Source organism: Salmo trutta, chromosome 20 (genome assembly GCF_901001165.1).
Source record: "Salmo trutta chromosome 20, fSalTru1.1, whole genome shotgun sequence".
Taxonomy (NCBI): Eukaryota; Metazoa; Chordata; class Actinopteri; order Salmoniformes; family Salmonidae; genus Salmo; species Salmo trutta.
Window position 1 is genome coordinate 34,469,536 of NC_042976.1, and position 22,075 is coordinate 34,491,610.

General features: G+C 41.3%; 1 protein-coding gene across 3 annotated transcripts in view; it reads left to right on the forward strand.

The window, feature by feature from the left end:
• The window catches only part of gulp1a (GULP PTB domain containing engulfment adaptor 1a), a 171,278-nt gene that overhangs the window by 105,969 nt on the left and 43,234 nt on the right, over window positions 1-22,075 (forward strand). For all 3 annotated transcript variants that reach the window (XM_029703043.1, XM_029703045.1, XM_029703044.1), the window contains exon 2: window positions 6,136-6,221. The gene's annotated coding sequence lies outside the window, so the exon portion shown is untranslated. The remainder of the gene's footprint in view (window positions 1-6,135; window positions 6,222-22,075) is intronic.

A 22,075-nucleotide genomic window follows, 5' to 3' on the forward strand; every position in this document is an offset into this window, starting at 1 on the left:
TGTCACGAAATGCGCCATGCTCGTAACCCTTATTTACCCTTTCGGATAGTGTCTTGAACGCACGAACAAAACGCCGCTGTTTGGATATAACAATGGATTATTTGGGACCAAACCAACATTTGTTATTGAAGTAGAAGTCCTGGGAGTGCATTCTGACGAAGAACACCAAAGCTAATAACATTTTTCTTATAGTAATCAAACTTTTCTAATAGTAAATCGGAGTTTGGTGAAGGCTAAACTTGCTGGGTGTCTAAATAGCTAGCCCTGTGATGCCGGAGTATCTACTTAGAATATTGCAAAATGTGCTTTCACCAAAAAGCTATTTTAAAATCGGACATATCGAGTGCATAGAGGAGTTCTGTATCTATAATTCTTAAAATAATTGTTATGCTTTTTGTGAACGTTAATCGTGAGTAATTTAGTAAATTGTTAGTAAATTCGCCGGAAGTTTGCGGGGGGTATGCTAGTTCTGAACGTCACATGCTAATGTAAAAAGCTGGTTTTTGATATAAATATGAACTTGATTGAACAAAACATGCATGTATTGTATAACATAATGTCCTAGGTGTGTCATCTGATGAAGATCATCAAAGGTTAGTGCTGCATTTAGCTGTCTTCTGGGTTTTTGTGACATTATATGCTAGCTTGAAAAATGGATCTGATTATTTCTGGCTGGGTACTCTGCTGACATAATCTAATGTTTTGCTTTCGTTGTAAAGCCTTTTTGAAATCGGACAGTGTGGTTAGATTAACGAGAGTCTTGTCTTTAAAATGCTGTAAAATAGTCATACGTTTGAGAAATTGAAGTAATAGCATTTCTAAGGTATTTGAATAACGCGCCACAGGATTCCACCGGCTGTTACATAGGTGGAACGATTTGGTGCCACCTACCCTAGAGAGGTTAAAGAAAAAAATAAGCAAACACTTTTGGTGTGTTGGATGTGGGAGACTCCCCAAACAAATGGAAGAAGGTACTCTGGTCAGATGAGACTAAAATTGAACTTTTTGGCCATCAAGGAAAACGCCATGTCTGGTGCAAACCCAACACCTCTCATCACCTCGAGAACACAATCCCCACAGTGAAGCATGGTGGTGGCAGTATCATGCTGTGTAGATGTTTTTCATCGGCAGGGACTGGGAAACTGGTCAGAATTGAAGGAATGATGGATGGCGCTAAATACAGGGAAATTCTTGAGGGAAACCTGTTTCAGTCTTCCAGAGATTTGAGACTGGGACGGAGGTTCATCTTCCAGCAGGACAATGACCCTAAGCATACTGCTAAAGCAACCCTCGAGTGGTTTAAGAGGAAACATTTAAATGTCTTGCAATGGTCTAGTCAAAGCCCAGACCTCAATCCAATGGAGAATCTGTGGTATGACTTAAATATTGCTGTACACCAGCGGAACCCATCCAACTTGTGGGAGCTGGAGCAGTTTTGCCTTGAAGAATGGGCAAAAATCCCAGTGGCTAGATGTGCCAAGCTTATAGAGACATACCCCAAGAGACTTGCAGCTGTAATTGCTGAAAAAGGTGGCTCTACAAAGTATTGACTTTGGGGAGGTGAATAGTTATTCACGCTCAAGTTTTCAGTTTTTTTTGTCCTATTTCTTGTTTGTTTCACAATAAAAAATATTTTGCATCTTCAAAGTGGTAGGCATGTTGTGTAAATCAAATGATACAAACCCCCAAAAAATCCATTTTAATTCCAGGTTGTAAGGCAACAAAATAAGTAAAATGCCAAAGGGGGTGAATACTTTCGCACGCCGCTGTAAGCTTTTCATTGTAAAGTCTACACCTGTTGTATTCAGCGCTTGTGACAAGTAACATTTGATTTGATTTGATCAAGCAGCATGTGTTTCAGTGTTTTGCCATTCACCCAATTTAGATAACAAAGATAGTTCAGTATGTGTCATTTAGCTAATCGTTTAGCTAATCACGTAAAATATTTGATGTACTGTATATGCCAGTAGTTATTTTATGTTTACCTATGGAGCATACATCTTTTTAGCATTCAGTTCGCAATATCCAGTTCGCCACAAGCTTTGGGCAAAAATGTTTACTGTAGTTTTGCACATTAAACACAGTGGGAGATGAGAACACTGTTGGAACAAGCAGCATGCATGGGCAGCTCTGTTGATTCTAAATGAAAGAGTGCAGGTAGTGTTTAATCAATAACACAAGTCTGTTGGGTCGCTGTCTGCAATTGAAGGATTGAGTCGGATTAATTCTACTTTGCTCCCATGGAATTACAGTCCAACCTCTCTTGACTGCAGTTGACATATTAAATCAATTATCTTTTAAATGGGTCAGGTAGGTTGCAGTGCGGCCCATAACTCTGTACAAACCCACTCTCTTCTAATGCATGCAAGAGCGGCGCAATGGGTTGTGTAGCATACCTTGGCTTTTGAAGAGCAGTCTTGAGTGGAGCAGGGGGTTGAGCTAATATCTTTAAAGGTAATGTGTGATACATGCAATATGACTGCTTGATCCTCCTGTTGACTTGGTTTTAGTAAATTAAGTAGATTACGTTTCACCACAGATTGGCTACTTGTTTTGCATGGTGAAAGTATGCATTTTATAAAGCCTCTGTGGTCCCAGGTTGGGAGGAATAAGTGAAGGCTCAAGAATGGTTTTTCATGCAGTGTATTGTTTAGCACATTGTTTTGTCTTCACGCATACTGTCCCTCAGTGCTTTAAAAGCTGTTTTATTCATCGTCAATATAGTTTTATTTGCTACTATAAAAAAGTAAAACAGCATAAGCTATTTATAAAGTCCTGGGGCTTGGAGTCAATACATTTGCATCTGCACAACATTGCTTTATACAACAGTGTATTTTCAATGGTTATATGGGTTGACTTTTGTCATGTTTTTATAATTGGCAACAGTAATGCGTATGATGCCAGTTTTAGCCTCAGCTAGCTTCCAGTAAGTTTTGGGGTGTATTTTAGAATGCTTGGCCCCCCTCCACACTAGTAGGACCCTGACAGGGCAGGCCGGGGTCTTCCCCTCAGGAGCTGAGCTGGCTAAAGGATGGCCTGCCTAGCTCTGCCTCAGCCTCTTATCTACCCCCGGCAGCAGCCCTCAGGCAGTGGAGCTGCTGCTGGGGCTCAAACACACAAACCTGTCCAGATGCTTGGAAGAATAACTGATGTTGCCACATCACGTCTAACACCTTTTGGAATGTAAAGAACAGCAGGCGCAACACTTTCACAATGTATGAGAATGAGATGAAAGGGAAATAACTTTTTTCCAATGCTTATTTTTGAAGCCAGTGTGCTGTTGGCCCTGCATATTTAAGTCCCTGTGGGGTTTTCATACTGCACTTACTCAAATATACAAAGATGGATACCTTGCACCGAGTAGGAATATTGGCTTGTTGCCAATGACTTTTGCTATGTTCAAGGAACTCATCTAAGGACTATGGGGATCCGGTTTTGACACTCTATTTCTACAGTTTGAAGTTGGTGGTTGTAGTTGCAATACTCTCATCATGTTGCTGTGTCGTTCTTCATTAAGAGTATTCTATGCACATACTGCCTATATTTTCTAAGGAGACTTACGGAACTGCATTTTTTTTGTTCTTTTAATCCATGTTTTTGTTAGAAAATGTAACCCCCTTCTGCTCCCAGGTGGTCTATTCTCATAATGGATTTAAACGCGTCTCTGAAAGGTGCTCGCCTTGGCTCAGCAGGGCTTGCATTTAGAACTATGTGATTTGTTCTTGTGCAACATTACGCCTTATTATTTCCTGCCGACAAGAAACCATGGAGTCAGGGTCTGCCAGATTCACATTTAAGTCGCACTGTCCCGTTAGCTGGAGGGTCTGTGAATGTGATGACTGCGGCAGGACCAATGAAGCAGCCAGGGAGAGGGCCTTAGGACAATGCATTAACAATGTCTCCCTGTAGAAGTTTTGGGTATGCCGATGCTGCAGGCTCCTTCTGTTCACACACAAGCAGCTGCTGAATAGCAGATGTGTTGGAGGTCTCCATCAGTCCCTAGGCAGTATTGAGATACTAAAGTCTCATTTGAACAAATGAGGCCCTCAAATAGTTCTACAACTTGAAACTTGAATTTCAAACAATATGGCTTGGTTGTGAAATGTATAGCATGTCAGCACTGAAGCAAAACCTTAACTTTTTACAACTTAGGGGTATAAACTGAATATTGAAATATTAATTTCAGAATATGTGACTGTGAAGGAAGTAGAATGGCGCGTTAACACTATTCAAGGCCAAGAACATATTCAGGGCTCGACATTCAGGTACATTTGGCAGTGGCAAAACTATTTTCAGGTCTTGCCAACATTTTTTAAGCAGATTTAAGTCAACACTTTAACTCAGGAAAATGTATTTGGCCTTGTGTTTTAGGTTATTGACCTGCTGAAAGGTGAATTAATCTCCCAGTGTCTGGTGGAAAGCAGATTGAAAACTCCCCAGTTTTTAACAATTACAAGCATACCCATATGTTGCAGCCACAATATGCTTGAAAATATGGAGAGTAATACTCAGTAATGTGTTGTATTGAATTTCCCCAAACATAACACTTTGTACTCAAAAGTGAATTGCTTTGCCACATTTTTTGCAGTATTACTTTAGTGCCTTGTTGCAAACAAGATACATGTTTTGGAATATTTATATTCTGTGCTTCCACTGATGTTGAGTGATTAGGCCTGGCTCGCAGTCGCCGTTCCAATTCATCCCAAAGGTGTTCAGTGGGGTTGAGGTCAGGGCTCTGTGCAGGCTAGCCAAGTTCTTCCACACCGATCTTGACAAACCATTTCTGTGTGGAACTCGCTTTGGGCACGGGGGCATTGTCATGCTAAAACAGGAAAAGGCCTTCCCCAAACTTTTGCTACATAGTTGGAAGCACAGCATCGTCTAGAATGTCATTGTATGTTGTAGCGTTAAGATTTCCCTTCACTGGAACTAAGGGGCCTAGCCCAAACCCTGAAAAACAGCCCCACACCATTATTCATCCTCCACCAAACTGTACAGTTGGCACAACCGAGGACAGACGATTTTTACGCGTCACTCGCTTCAGCACTTGGCAGTCTCGTTTTGTGAGCTTGTGTGGCCCACCACTTTGCGGCTGCGTTTCCACTTCACAATAACAACACTTACAGTTGACCGGGGAAGCTCTAGCAGGGCAGAAATATGACGAACTGACTTGTTGGAAAGGTGGCATCCTATGACGGTCCAACATTGAATGTAACTGAGCACTTCAGTAAGGCCATTCTACTGCCAATGTTTGTCTATGGAGATTGTATGGCTGTGTGCTAGAGTTGATAAACCTGTCGGCAAAAGGTGTGGCTGAAATTGCCAAATCCACTAATTTGAAGGGGTGTCCACATACTTGTGTATATAGTGAACATCCTCATATTTCTCCTATCACAGCCATTAAGCTCTCAAAGGGATATTACTTTTTTTACCCATCTACCAATAGGTGCCCTTCTTTGCGAGGCATTGGACAATCTTCCCTGGTTTTTGTGGTTGAATCTGTGTTTGAAATTCAATGTCCAACTGAGGGACCTTACAGATGTGTGGGGTACAGAGATGAGGTAGTCATACAAAAATCATGTTACACACTATTATTTCACACAGAGGAAGTCCATGAAACATATTATGTGACTTTGGTACTCCTGAAATCATTTAGGTTTACCATAATAAAGGGGTTGAATGCTTATGGACTCAAGACATTTCAGTTTTTCATTTTTTTATGTTGGTTTTATTTCTTAAAACATAATTCCACTTTGAGATTATGGGATATTGTGTGATGGCCAGTGCCACACAATCACAATTTAATCCATTTTAAATTCAGGCTGTAACACAACAGAATGTGGAACAAGTAAAGAGGTGTGAATATAAACTGTATGCCTGTCAGTTTTTTTCTGAGGTATTTGACACAGGGCGCTATTTAAACATTACCAGAAACTACAGGTTTCAGCTGGATAACCAACTCAAAATGTTGTTTTCAAAAGGATCTGTACTTCTTTTGTTTATGTAGGCTATATTCTCTTGTTCTAGTGTGGTATCGACCAATGGCAGATGATGGTACAGAATCAATTCAGTATTCCCAAAGCCTCAATGCTGTAGGACTAACCTTTATTCTCTTTCTCTTCTTCCCCCCCACAGAAGACACAGCACTCATGAGAATTCTGAGGCCATTAGATGAGTGAGGCCCAACAGTGGATCCTGGTCATTCACAATCAAAAGTATCGGTAAGGCACCTTATCCGCTGTGGAGCTGTCGGATTACTGCTCATCTTCAAATCTAGCTCACCCGAGGAGCTCCCAAAGCAATCTTTATGTGCTTGGTGTTACAAAGCAGCTCATAGAGTGGGTAACAAAATTGGAGGCACCGCTGGAATGTATGTGTAGCCTTTTAATATTATTATTTTTATCCCACATACTGTTATTAGAAATCACAAGGGGATACTACTTTTCTTTTTTGCTTATGTGAGCACAAAGCAAATTGCTAGCCCAGGAGATAAACTATTAAGAAGGATTGTTCAACTTCTCCAACCTTAGTCATGGCTCAATTCTCTGTCCGGCAAGCCCTCCCCTGCAGCCCGGCCTCAAGGTCCCCTGAAGCACGATCTCAAGGTCTCCGGCCATCACTAAGGCATCGTAATAATGACACGAGTCAGCCAAAGGTCTCAACCACCAGGCATCTCTACTAGGGTTGAATAGCGGGAACTGGGTCTCCGAGATTTAAAGAGATTTCTCGGCCAAACCCACTTCCTTTTCCCGGGATAAATAACTGTGCGAAACCAGTAAAGTATATTAAATGATTTCAATGAACAGAATGATGTGAAATTGAACTGTTAAATTAGCCTATATGTGATGTCTAAATCTGGCTTCTCTACGGCCTTCTCTCTGATATCTGCATGATCAATCATCAATGCTGAGGTGGGGACAGACAGCGCATCCTAATATTTTTTTATCAAAATGTTTTTTGGGGGCAGAAATGCCTTCTCGAACATGTGAACTTTCATGTGCCTTAATAACAAACCTGTATGCCATCTGTAAATATGAATTAAAGTGTTAAATTATGAGCCTTTTAGGTTAAGCGACAAAAAAAGTTAGCAACCTTCCCACTAGCCATGATTGGCTGAGATAATGAGTGGGTTGGACATGCCGAGAGAGGATTTTGGATTGGTCTGCCATATTGAAGGCTTCTGTCTATTTGAGCTTGTCAGTCTGTGTTGGTAATGCTGTCGAACGTGGCTTTTTAAAATAATATATTGTGTAGTGGAGCTGCATAAATGTTGCTCTCCACTTTCTGGAGGATCAAGTTTTGAAATCAGTGGAATTGGACTATGATGGCTAAAGAGATGGAGAAAACACCTGTCTCCGGATTACATCTTCAAACTAAGGGCAACCGTGGTATGGCATTCCTGACAGGGATGGAGATGCGTCCATCATGCATGATTATGTATACAGGTAAGATGGTCTAGCGTTAGCTAGCTACATTTTCAGATATTACACATTTCTAATTTTGATAGAAAGTGGTTTCATTTAAAACTAAAGTGTACTGCTTGCTAGCTAACATCAGCTGTCTGGCTCCCTAGCTGACGTTATTTGTTTCACAAAGCCATTTGCTTTTCTAGTCAACCAGGTTGGTTAGCTCCCAGCGCTGTGGCATTGTTGGCACTTTGTTCATTGTTGTTTAACTAGCTGACATTAGCTGGCTGGCTCGTTAGCTAACGTTACGTGACGTGTGTGATCTTAAACGTGGTTTATTGTTTACCTAGCTAGCTAGCTATATGTCTTAAGCTAAACTGTACTGTTAGCTAGCTAACGTTAGCTGGCTGGCTCCCTAGCAGACGTTATTATTCGTTTCCCAGAGTTGTTTGCTTTTCTAGTTAGAGTCTAATGTTATCTAGCTAACATTGAACCTGGTTGGTTAGTTCCCAGCACTGTGGCATTGTTGGCACTTTGTTCATTGTTGTTTAACTAGCTAACGTTAGCTGGCTGGTTAGGCTGTTTTCATGTTATCCAGAGGTAGACAAATCATCGGCCAGAGCATCAAGTGTTGGCTCTGAATGCTCCGAGAGCAAAATTAGGTGGGTGGGGCTAAAGCTTAAGAGGGTGTGAACAATGCTGAATGGGTGTAGACAACGAAGAGCTCTTCACTAGATACCAAAACATTCAAAGGCCATTTTCTCAAAAGTGAGTTTACAAGTTGATCAACTTTCAAAGCAGAATTACTTTCCCATGATGCAGTGTATGATATACCATACAGATGCAGTGTATGATATACCATTTTGTAGCTCTGAGTCTCTACTTTTATCCAATGTAAAAAACACCATTTCACATTTTGCTACGTAAGACCGAATCCAGGTCGTGAGTCACAAATGGTGTTCGATGGGGTTGAGATCAGGCCTCCACACTGATCTCGACAAACCATTTCTGTATGGACCTTGCTTTGTGCACAGGGGCATTGTCATGATGAAACAGGAAAGGGCCTTCCCCAAGTTGGTAGCCCAGAATCGTCTAGAATGTCATTGAATGATGTAACGTTAAGATTTCCCTTCACTGGAACCAAGGGGACTAGCCAGAACCATGAAAATCTGCCCCAGACCATTATCCCTCCTCCACTAAACTTTACAGTTGGCACTATGCATTGGGGCAGGTAGCGTTCTCCTGGCATCCGCCAAACTCAAATTCGTCCTTCGTACTGCCAGATGGTGAAGCGTAATTCATAGCTCCAGAGAACACGTTTCCACTACTCCAGAGTCCAATGGCGACGAGCTTTACACCACTACATCCAACGCTTGGAATTGCGCATGGTGATCTTAGGTTTGTGTGCGGCTGCTCGGCCAAGGAAACCGATTTCATGAAGCTCCCGACGAACAGTTGACATTGCTTCCAGAGCTAGTTTGGAACTCAGTAGTGAATGTTGCAACAGACGATTTTTTTAAACTTTTTACGGTCCTATATTGTGAGCTTGTGTGGCCTACCACTTCGCGACTGAGCCGTTGTTGCTCCTAGACCTTCCCAATTCACAATAACAGCACTTACAGTTGACCGTGGCAGCTCTAGCAGTGCAGAAATTTGACGAACTGACTTGTTGGAAAGGTGGCATCCTATGTTTTTCCAACAGTCTTGAAGGAGTTCCCACGTATGCTGAGCACTTGTTGGCTGCTTTTCTTTCACTCTGCGGTCCAATTCATTCCAAACCATCTCAATTGGGTTGAGATCAGGTCTCCTGATGCAGCACTCCATCACTCTCCCTCTTGGTCAAAAAGCTCTGACACAGCCTGGTGGTTTGTTGGGTCATTGTCCTGTTGAAAAACAAATGATTGTCCCACTAAGCACAAACCAGATGGGATGGCGTATTGCTACAGAATGCTGTGGTAGCCATGCTGGTTATGTGTGCCTTGAATTCTAAATAAATCACAAACTGTGTCACCAGCAAAGCACCATCCCACCTCCTCCTCCATACTTCACGGTGGGAACCACACATGCGGAGATCATCTGTTCACCTACTCTGCATCTCACATAGACACATTGGTTGGAATCCAAAATCTCAAATTTGGACGCATCAGACCAAGGGACAGATTTCCACCGGTCTAATGTCCATTGCTCATGTTTCTTTGCCCAAGCGAGTCTCTTCTTTTTATTGGTATCATTTAGTAGTGGTTTCTTTGCAGCAATTCAACCATTAAGGCCTGATTCACGCAGTTTCCTATTAACAGTTGATGTTGAGATGTGTCTGTTACTTGAACTCTGTGACGCATTTATTTGGGCTGCAATTTTTTAGGCTGGTAACTCTAATTAACTTATCCTCTGCAGCAGAGGAAACTCTGGGTCTTCCTTGCCTGAGGTGGTTGTTCCACTGGATATCATAAGGTGAATGCACCAATTTGTAAGTCGCTCTGGATAAGAGCGTCTGCTAAATGACTTAAATGTAAATGTAAATGTCCTCATGAAAGCCAGTTTCATCATAGCGCTTGATAGTTTTTGCGACTGCACTTGAAGAAACGTTCAAAGTTCTTGAAATTTCCCTTTTGACTGACCTTCATGTCTTAAAGTAATGATGGACTGTCATTTCTCTTTGCTTATTTGAGCTGTTCTTGCCGTAATATGGACTTGGTATTTTACCAAATAGGGCTATTTTCTGTTTACCAACCCTACCTTGTCACAACACAACTAATTGGCTCAAGCACATTAAGAAGGAAAGAAATTCCACAAATTAACTTTTAACAAGGCACACCTGTTAAGTTAAATGTATTCCAGGTGATTACTTCATGAAGCTGGTTGAGAGAATGCCAAATGTGTGCAAAGCTGTACTTTGAAGAATCTGAAATATGACATATTTTTATTTGTTTAATACTTTTTTGGGTTACTACATGATTCCGTATGAGCTATTTCATAGTTTTGATGTCTTCACTATTATTCTACTATGTAGAAAATAGTAAAAAATTAAGAAAAACTCTTGAAGTAGTAGACGTGTCCAAACTTTTGACTGGTACTGTGTATACTGAACAAAAATATAAATGCAACATGCGACAATTCCAACGTTTTTACTGCGTTACAGTTCATATAAGGAAATCAGTCAATTGAAATATTTCACATGACTGGGCAGGGGCACAGCCATGGGTGGGTCTGGGAGCATGACCCACCAACATGGGAGCCTGGTCCAGCCAATCAAAATGAGTTTTTCCCCACAAAAGGGCTTTTTTACAGACAGAAATACTCAGTTTCATCAGCTTTCCGGTTAGCTGGTCCTGGGCTGGTGTGGTTGCACGTGGTCTGCAGTTGTGTGGTCGGTTGGCTGAACTGCCAAATTCTCTAAAATGACATTGGAGGCAGCTGATGGTAGAGAAATTAACTTTCAATTCTCTGACAACAGCTCAGGTGGACATTCCTGCAGTCAGCATGCCAATTGCACGTCCCATCAAAACTTTAAACATATGTGGCATTGTGTTGTGTAACAACACTGCACATTTTAGAGTGGTCTTTTATTGTCCCAAACACAAGGTGCTCCTGTGTAGTGAGCATGCTGTTTAATCAGCTTCTTGATATGCCACACCTGTCAGGGGGATGGATTATTTTGGCAATGGAGAAATGCTCACTAACAGGGATGTAAACAAATTTGTGCACAAAATTTGAGATAAATACGCTTTTTATGTGTATGGAACATTTCTGGGATCTTTAATTTTACCCCATGAAACATGTGACCAACACTTTACATGTTGAGTTTTTTATTTTTGTTCAGTATATATATATATAGATGTCCTAGCCATTCATTATAGTATTAGCCTTAGATTTAACTAATGAATGTTGGGTTGTGCATAAACTTCGAACTTGCACAAAATACACTTGCGCTCCGCTGGCCACTCTCCTTAAAAAAACAGTCCTTGGCTCTTGGAGTCCCAGGAAAAGCTAGACTACAGTTGCCTGCAGGACCTTTTTTGCAATCTCTTGTTTACTGAATGTTAAAGACCTCATCCAATAGAAGTCACAGGCAATTTGAAAGAGAGAACGCACGATGGCAGTAGGCTATAGCAGTTGTTTATTCAGACCATAACCCTTCAATCTTTGTGAAGAGAAGTGAAATTCGTTTTCATCTTATTGTAGTCCTAATTTATTCAAACTTATCATTACAATGATGAAGATGAGGACAATCAAAGGTATTTAATTTAAGTGTTGAAAGTGAGGAAGGAATGAAGCAACAATCGAAAGAAAGAGAAGGTAGGCTAATACCGACGTCGCACAACATTAGGGGAAATATTATGAATGTTAGCCCAATAATTATCAACATTTAAAATGTTTTCAACATGTAAATCAAATTGCTGTCCTAAAATTGAAACTTTGTAAGCCTCATGTCCTGCACCAGCATATCATGGTCTCTCCCAGCTTCATGGTTTTGAACGAGGTACGTAATTCCAGTCCATATAATACAGTATTATACAATACAGTACAGTAATACAGTCCACACTCAAAAAGATTAGCCTACTGGAGCTTTCATTTTCATTTGTTTACCTAAGGAAGCATAGCTACATCTTTTATGTTTTTCTGTCACACGTAATATAACAGCACAATAATTTAATTTGGCCTTTTTTGGGCTTGGGCTCATAAAATGTATAATTTATGGCTTATCGGGCTCAGGTAGCATCAGGCTTGAATTTTCATGCCGATCAAAGCTCTAATCAAATCCAGACATATGTATGTGCTTTAGAATGACATTTCCGGTTTGGGCTGGAAATACCTCCAATTATTCAGACAAATTGTGAGTGATCCCAGAGGTCACTCAGGGTAGCCCTCCCATCCATTCGTATATATATATCTTTTTTTATTTATATCTTTTTTTATTTCACCTTTATTTAACCAGGTAGGCAAGTTGAGAACAAGTTCTCATTTACAATTGCGACCTGGCCAAGATAAAGCAAGCAGTTTGACGCATACAACAACACAGAGTTACACATGGATTAAAACAAGCATACAGTCAATAATATAGTAGAAAGATAAGTCTATATACAAAGTGAGCAAATGAGGTGAGATAAAGGAGGTAAAGGCAAAAAATGCCATGGTGGCAAAGTAAATACAATATAGCAAGTAAAACACTGGAATAGTAGATTTGCAGAGGAAGAAAGTGCAAAGTAGAAATAGAAATAATGGGGTGCAAAGGAGCAAAATAAATAAATACAGTAGGGGAAGAGGTAGTTTGGGCTAAATTATAGATGGGCTATGTACAGGTGCAGTAATCTGTGAGCTGCTCTGACAGCTGGTGCTTAAAGCTAGTGAGGGAGATAAGTGTTTCCAGTTTTAGAGATTTTTGTAGTTCGTTCCAGTCATTGGCAGCAAAGAACTGGAAGGAGAGGCGGCCAAAGGAGGAATTGGCTTTGGGGGTGACCAGAGAGATATACCTGCTGGAGCGCGTGCTACAGGTGGGTGCTGCTATGGTGACCAGCGAGCTGAGATAAGGGAGAACTTTACCTAGCAGGGTCTTGTAAATGACCTGGAGCCAGTGGGTTTGGCGACGAGTATGAAGCGAGGGCCAGCCAGCGAGAGCATACAGGTCTCAGTGGTGGGTAGTATATGGGGCTTTGGTGACAAAACGGATGGCACTGTGATAGACTGCATCCAATTTATTGAGTAGGGTATTGGAGGCTATTTTGTAAATGACATCGCCGAAGTCGAGGATCGGTAGGATGGTCAGTTTTAAGAGGGTATGTTTGGCAGCATGAGTGAAAGATGCTTTATTGCCAAATAGGAAGCCAATTCTAGATTTAACTTTGGATTGGAGATGTTTGATGTGAGTCTGGAAGGAGAGTTTACAGTCTAACCAGACACCTAGGTATTTGTAGTTGTCCACATATTCTAACCTGTTGGGGATAGGGGGCAGTATTTGCACGGCCGGATAAAAAACGTACCTGATTTAATCTGGTTACTACTCCTGCCCAGTAACTAGAATATGCATATGCATGGCTTTGGATGGAAAACACCCTAAAGTTTCTAAAACTGTTTGAATAGAGATTCCTTACAGGAAGTGGCCTGTCTGACCATTCCTTGAGCTTCTTGACTCTGTTTATTGAAGACTGAGGATCTTTGCTGTAACGTGACACTTCCTACGGCTCCCATAGGCTCTCAGAAGGCGGGAAAAAGCTGAATGATGTAATTCCAGCCCCAGGCTGAAACACATTATCGCTTTTGGCAAGTGCTCTATCAGAGGACAATGGGCTGAGGCGCGTGCACGAGTTGACCCCATGTTTTTATTTTCTATCGTCGTTGAACCTAAACACAGATTCCCGGTCGGAATATTATCGGAAAAATGGCATAAAAATTGATTTTAAACAGCGGTTGACATGCTTCGAAGTACGGTAATGGAATATTTAGAATTTTTTTGTCACGAAATGCGTCGTGCTCGTCACCCTTATTTACCCTTTCGGATAGTGTCTTGAACGCACGAACAAAACGCCGCTATTTGGGTATAACAATGGATTATTTGGGACCAAACCAACATTTGTTATTGAAGTAGAAGTCCTGGGAGTGCATTCTGACGAAGAACAGCAAAGCTAATAACATTTTTCTTATAGTAAATCTGACTTTGGTGAGTGCTAAACTTGCTGGGTGTCTAAATAGCTAGCCCTGTGATGCCGGGCTATCTACTTAGAATATTGCAGAATGTGCTTTCACCGAAAAGCTATTTTAAAATCAGACATAGCAAGTGCATATAGGAGTTCTGTATCTATAATTCTTAAAATAATTGTTATGTTTTTTGTGAACGTTTATCGTGAGTAATTTAGTAAATTCACCGGAAGTGTTCGGTGGGAATGCTAGTCACATGCTAGTCACCTGCTAATGTAAAAAGCTGGTTTTTGATATAAATATGAACTTGATTGAACAAACATGCATGTATTGTATAACATAATGTCCTAAGATTGTCATCTGATGAAGATCATCAAAGGTTAGTGCTGCATTTAGCTGTGGTTTGGGTTTATGTGACATTATATGCTAGCTTGAAAAATGGGTGTCTGATTATTTCTGGCTGGGTACTCTGCTGACATAATCTAATGTTTTGCTTTCGTTGTAAAGCCTTTTTGAAATCGGACAGTGTGGTTAGATTAACGAGAGTCTTGTCTTTAAAATGGTGTAAAATAGTCATATGTTTGAGAAATTGAAGTAATAGCATCTCTAAGGTATTTGAATAACGCGCCACGGGATTCAACTGGCTGTTGAGTAGAGAGGCTAAATCAGAACCGTCCAGAGTAGTGATGCTGGACGGGCAGGCAGGTGCAGGCAGCGATCGGTTGAAGAGCATGCATTTAGTTTTCCTTGTATTTAAGAGCAGTTGGAGGCCACGGAAGGAGAGTTGTATGGCATTGAAGCTCGTCTGGAGGTTAGTTAACACAGCGTCCAAAGAAGGGCCAGAAGTATACAGAATGGTGTCGTCTGCGTAGAGGTGGACCAGAGACTCACCAGCAGCAAGAGCGACATCATTGATGTATACAGAGAAAAGAGTCGGCCCAAGAATTGAACCCTGTGGCACCCCCATAGAGACTGCCAGAGGCCCGGACAACAGGCCCTCTGATTTGACACACTGAACTCTATCAACGAAGTAGTTGGTGAACCAGGCAATGCAATCGTTTGAGAAACCAAGGCTATTGAGTCTGCCGATGAGGATGTGGTGATTGACAGAGTCGAAAGCCTTGGCCAGGTCAATGAATACGGCAGCACAGTATTGTTTCTTATCGATGGTGGTTAAGATATTGTTTAGGACCTTGAGCATGGCTGAGGTGCACCCATGACCAGCTCTGAAACCAGATTGCATAGCGGAGAAGGTGCGGTGGGATTCAAAATGGTTGGTAATATGTTTGTTGACTTGGCTTTCGAAGACCTTAGAAAGGCAGGGTAGGATAGATATAGGACTGTAGCAGTTTGGGTCAAGAATGTCCCCCCCTTTGAAGAGGGGGATGACCGCAGCTGCTTTCCAATCTTTGGGAATCTCAGACGACATGAAAGAGAGGTTGAACAGGCTAGTAATAGGGGTTGCAACAATTTCGGCAGATAATTTTAGAAAGAAAGGGTCCAGATTGTCTAGCCCGGGTGATTTTTAGGGGTCCAGATTTTCCAGCTCTTTCAGAACATCAGCTGACTGGATTTGGGAGAATGAGAAATGGGGAAGGCTTGGGCGAGTTGCTGTGGGGGATGCAGTGCTGTTGACCGGCGTAGGGGTAGCCAGGTGGAAAGCATAGCCAGCCGTAGAAAAATGCTTATTGACATTCTCAATTCTAGTGGATTTATTGGTGGTGACAGAGTTTCCTATCATCAGTGCAGTGGGCAGCTGGGAGGAGGTGCTCTTATTCTCCATGGACTTTACATTGTCCCAGCCATTTTTTGGGTTTGTGTTGCCTGTGTATACACTGCCTGTGTATATTGGTTTCTAACTTCCCTGAAAACTTGCATATCACGGGGGCTGTTCGATGCTAATGCAGAACGCCACAGGATGTTTTTGTGTTGGTTAAGCTCAGTCAGGTCTGGAGAGAACCAAGGGCTATATCTGTTCCTGGTTCTAAATTTCTTGAATGGTGCATGCTTATTTAAGATGGTGAGTAAGGCATTTAAAAAAAATAACCAGGCATCCTCTACTGAAGGGATGAGGTCAATATCCTTCCAGGATACCCGGGCCAGATCGATTAGAAAGGCCTGCTCACTGAAGTGTTTCAGGGAGCGTTTGACAGTGATGAGTGGAGGTCGTTTGACCGCTGACCCATTACGGATACAGGCAATGAGGCAGTGATCACTGAGATCTTGGTTGAAAACAGCAGAGGTGTATTTAGAGGGCAAGTTGGTTAGGATAATATCTATGAGGGTGCCCGTGTTTACGGCTTTGGGGTGGTACCTGGTAGGTTCATTGATAATTTGTGTGAGATTGATGGCATCAAGCTTAGATTGTAGGATGGCTGGGGTGTTAAGCATGTCCCAGTTTAGGTCACCTAGCAGCATGAGCTCTGAAGATATATGGGGGGCAATCAGTTCACATATGGTGTCCAGAGCACAGCACAGTATATACTACTAGGATACGGTGAACAACACCTTGCCTGCCTGCCTGCTTGCCTGCATGCAGTGCTCCCACAGCTTTGGGACTCCATGTAATGCCTCAGCGGGAGGTAATCGGATTTCCAATGACTACACAGGCAAATCTGCAATGCTAATGCGCTTAATAAAAGGCTCCCAAATAGGTTAAGTTGATGATTTTTTAAAATCCTATATGGAATTGGCTCACTCATTAGATCCCATTGAGAAGCAATAGGCTCAATTGCTACACCCCCTCTTGCAAATATGTTTGTCTGACTGTGGGGGACGGGTTAATATGAAGATGGGTCAATGGATTGAAATCAAAAGTTGCACTATGTGGTGCAGATGAATAGTTTCAACAGTGTGTGTGTGTGTACGAGGGAGAGTGTGTGTTTGGAAGGGGGTGCTGGGTTTTCTAACGACAGGAAATGAAGGGAGCAAGTGGAGATGAGTGTTTTTCCAGCTATGTGTGTGGTTGTGCGATGGCTCTTGTGAAATGGGTCTGTAGTGATTATACACAGCCCACCCTCTACTTCCTCAAACTCTATAAACATGATGATGTCACCACATGAGAAAACCAAAATTTCTGTGTTTGTGCATGTCTATTTAGTGACAACCTACACAAATTTTGGTCCAAAACAATGTATGAAGAAGAAAAAATGGAGTGTTCAGCTTGCATTATTGACAGCAACAACAACAAAAAACTATCTGGCAAACCTTTACTCCTCAAATATACTCATTGAATGAATTTTTTTTTAAATTTGTTCAAGAATACTGGCCAACCTCAGCAGCAAGGTAGGCCCACATTTTTCATATGTAAATATTAGAATAGGATGAAAGGTGTTTTATGATGAAGGCATGTTTGATAATCTAACAAAGCATCTAATTAGATACCGTTCTCTATAAAGCAAGGCTCCATTCAACTAATGCAAAGATGTGTTACCTCTAACCTCTTTTCCTGCTGAACCCTCTTCGTCTTCATCAGATATTACTTTGACATATTGAAAGTGGGCCGTCTCTTTACACTCACTTGAAGCACTTGAATGCATAGACTTCTATGAATACGCATTATCAACTACAAAGTAGAACATATTAAAATCCTGTCAGGTATAATCATGGCAATCATCCAATCTAGAATGTGTTATTTAAGCCTTGGGGAGAAAGTGGCACTGACATATATAATTTAATAAGTGATTTTCACATCACTGTTGTTATATCACGCAACTTGCGTACAATTTTGAGATTTTAAGACCATTAGGAAGGTTGATGGGGGTTAATAACTAAATGTTCCTGTCATGCATCGTCAAGGTACATGTGCAGAAACCTTTTAGCACAAGTGTCAAATACAATGTGTCCCACAGTTTGTACCCAAAGGTCCTAAGGCAGTGTAAGTTGGAAACTTGATAGAATGTGAATTAAGCTTGGAGTTAATCACTATGTCAGCAAAAAGTAACAATGTCAATCAATTGTTACCAAAATTACTCGGCAGAATACCTGACCTTGTTGAATGCATTTTCTAAGACGCTTGACTGTGGGGGTTGAGGGGAAACTATCTGTGGATTTCGTGATGAAGCTGAAGCAAGATACAAGTGAAGCATTCAGTTTATCAGGGCAAGTTCAGAGAAGTTGACATGCCTTTCCAGAAATGGTGTGCTTTGTCAGCTCTTTCCACTTACTGTTTCCAAGATTCAAATGGCCCCATTGAGCAAGATTTAAAAAATAATCTACATCTATTTTTCAATTGCATTTTTTTTTTGTACAGTGACTCAATCCCCCCTCCCCCCCATTGACTTACTGTATCAGGTGGACAGTGCTTTCTGGAATGTCAATGGCCTAATAACTGTTTAACTCTTTACTCCCAATTAATAATTCTCTCTGTTTGTGTGATTTGTTTGACTTTTTGTATCAACTCTAGACTCGTGTTGAGTTACCCTTTTTCTGTGCCAGGTTGTTGTACATTGATATTGAGTTACGGTATGATATCATGGAACAGTCTAATGTGACGGGGTGGCAGGTAGCCTAGTGGTTAGAGTGTTGGACTAGTAACCAATAGGTTGCAAGATCAAATCCCCGAGCTGACAAGGTAAAAATCTGTAGTTCTGCCCCTGAACAAGGCAGTTAACCCACTGTTCCTAGGTCGTCATTGAAAATAAGAATTTGTTCTTAACTGACTTACCTTGTTAAATAATGATAAAATTATGAGGATTTGTTAGTTGATGATTTTTTTATAGATTTTACTAAGTTAATTGAAGGGATGCTATTCAGATCACACAGTAAATGGGAGTATAATAATGATTGGCAGGAGTCATAGAGTAACCTTGGGATGTGAGAAGCATATTTCCCACATATTTTCCACTTCTCTCTTAAGGTATTAGTTATATGTTGATAGATTTCAATGTATTCTTTTGATCATTATATTTCTCTGATATTGAAGCTGTTTTTCAATGTCCTCTGTTTTTTACTCTCCTGTGTAGCTTTGAAACACTATTTGTCAGTCCTATATGTTGCTTTACTGATTGTCAAATGTCCGCTTTTAATTTATCTCTGGTAGTCAGACATATACAGTACTGTAGGTGAGACTACTTGAATAATTTTCTCTGCGATGTGGTTTCATATTTTTTTTGCTCAAGGACAGAGGAGTGCAAAGAAAACACAGGTGTGATTTATTTTTATAATGGAAAAGTCAACACATGCCAGCACTTTTCACAACTTTGATACTAACAGTGTAGTATAAGGAATTTATAGAAATACTAATTGATTTACGGTATAATGAGCAACAATGCAACAACACACTGGGCAAAAATTCATTGAAAATGTCTTTTCCATGAATTTTAACCCCAAAATACAGTTTTACTTTCTTTTGTCATTTAGGTTAGTATTGTGGAGTAAATACAATGTTGTTGATCCATCCTCAATTTTATCCTATCACAGCCATTAAACTCTGAAACTGTTTTAAAGTCACCATTGGCCTCATGGTGAAATCCCCGAGAGGTTTCCTTCCTCCCCGACAACTGAGTTAGAAAGGACGTCTGTGCCTTAGTAGTAAATGGGTGTATTCATACACCATCCAAAGTGTTATTAATAAATTCACCATGCTCAAACGGATATTCAATGTCTGCTTTTTTATTTTGACCCATCTACCAATAGCTGCCCTTCTTTGCGAGGCACTGGAAAACCTCTGTGGTCTTCATGGTTGAGTCTGTGTTTGAAATTCACTGCTCGACTGATGGATCTTACAAATAATTGTATGTGTGGGATACAGAGATGAGCTTTTCATTTTTAAGTAATTTATTTTTTTAAATCCACTTTAATATTAAAGTGGATTGTGTATAGGCAAGAGACACAAAATCTCAATTTAATCAATCTTAAATTCCTGCTGTAACACAACAAATGTGGAAAAAGTCAAAGGTGTGAATACTTTATGAAGGCACTGTATATTGTTGCCATTACCTCAGGCAATAACAAAACATCTGTCATTCTCCATTCAAGTCACTTTATTGTGCCATCCCTGTGCTCTCATCTCAGAAACCTTTCAAACTGTTATGGTGAGTGGTGGTAGATATGATCTCTGGAAATAAATATGAGATAGGATTCCAAGAAGATACAAAACTGTGACCTTCTGAAAGCCTTCAAACTCTTGACATACCCCGAAGACATCTGTTATTTTCTTAGGATTTTCTGAGAACTTCATAAAAACTCCTGTTGGGCAAACTTTTGATACTACTCGATGACTTATATTTATTTGCAGAGGGCCGGTGTATTTTTAATCAGGTGTGTAACTGCTTAGTTAGAACAAATGCCTGCACCCACACTGGCTCTCTGTGGATAAGATCAAACCCTGATCTAAGCAGTGTGAAAGCAACAGCTACTTTGAGAGTGACATCAATGGATCTCTCTGGCTGCTTGTACACAGGCAGTTGAATTCTGGTATTCTTTTCACTAATTGGTCTTTTGACTAATCAGATCAGCTCTGAATTGGACTGCCTGTGTAAACACAGCTCAGATAAAAGGTGAAACTCATTTCCTAATTTCTGAAAGAGATCACCCTTTGTTTTCGTTAATGCATAATACCACATATATACAAAGTAACACAGTAACAAATTTAAGACTAGTGAAGTTCAAATCAATTCAAATGAAATTTGATTTGTCACATGTGCAGAATACAACAGTTGTAGATCTTACAGTGAAATGTTTACTTACAAGCCCTTAAAACAATGCAGTTTTAAGAAAATACCTAAAAAAAGTAAGAGATAAGAATAACTAATAATTAAAGAGCAGCGGTAAATATCAATAGCGGGGTTATATACAGGGGGTACCGGTACAGAGTCAATGTGCGGGGGCACCGGTGTCGAGGTAATTGAGGTAATATGTACATGTAGGTAGAGTTATTAAAGTGACTATGCATAGATAATAACAGAGAGTAGCAGCAGCATAGAAATGGGGGGGCAATGCAAATAGTCTGGGTAGCCATTTGATTAGCTGTTCAGGAGTCTTATGGCTTGGGGGTAGAAGCTGTTTAGAAGCCTCTTGGACCTAGACTTGGCGCTCCGGTACCACTTGCCATGCGGTATTAGAGAGAACAGTCTATGACTAGGGTGGCTGGAGTCTTTGACAATTTTTAGGGCCTTCCTCTGACACCGCCTGGTATAGAGGCCCTGGATGGCAGGAAGCTTGGCCCCGGTGATGTACTGGGCCGTACTCACTACCCTCTGTAGTGCCTTGCGGTCGGAGGCCGAGCAGTTGCCATACCAGGCAGTGATACAACCAGTCAGGATGCTCTCAATGGTGCAGCTGTAAAACCTTTTGAGGATCTGATGACCCGTGCCAAATCTTTTCAGTCTCCTGAGGGGGAATAGGTTTTGTCATGCCCTCTTCACAACTGTCTTGGGGTTTGGACCATGTTAGTTTGTTGGTGATGTGGACACCAAGGAACTTGAAGCTCTCAACCTGCTCCACTACAGCCCCGTCGATGAGAATGTGGGCGTGCTCGGTCCTCCTTTTCTTGTAGTCCACAATCATCTCCTTTGACTTGATCACGTTGAGGGAGAGGTTGATGTCCTTGCACCACAAGGTCAGATCTCTGACCTCCTCCCTGTAGGCTGTCTCATCGTTGTCGGTGATCAGGCCGAGCACTGTTGTGTCATCAGCAAACTTAATGATGGTGTTGGAGTTGTGCCTGGCCGTGCAGTCATGCGTGAACAGGGAGTACAGGAGGGGACTGAGCACGCACCCCTGAGGGGCCCCCATGTTGAGGATCAACGTGGCAGATGTGTTGTTCCCTAACCTTACCACCTGGGGGCAGGCCGTCAGGAAGTCCAGGATCCAGTTGCAGAGGGAGGGGTTTAGTCCCAGAGTCCTTAGCTTAGTGATGAGCTTTGAGGGCACTATGGTGTTGAATGCTGAGCTGTAGTCAATGAATAGCATTCTCACAAAAGTGTTCATTTTGTCCATGTAGGAAAGGGCAGTGTGGAGTGCAATAGAGATTGCATCATCTGTGGATCTGTTGGTGCGGTATGCAAATTGGAGTGGGTCTAGGTTTTCTGGGA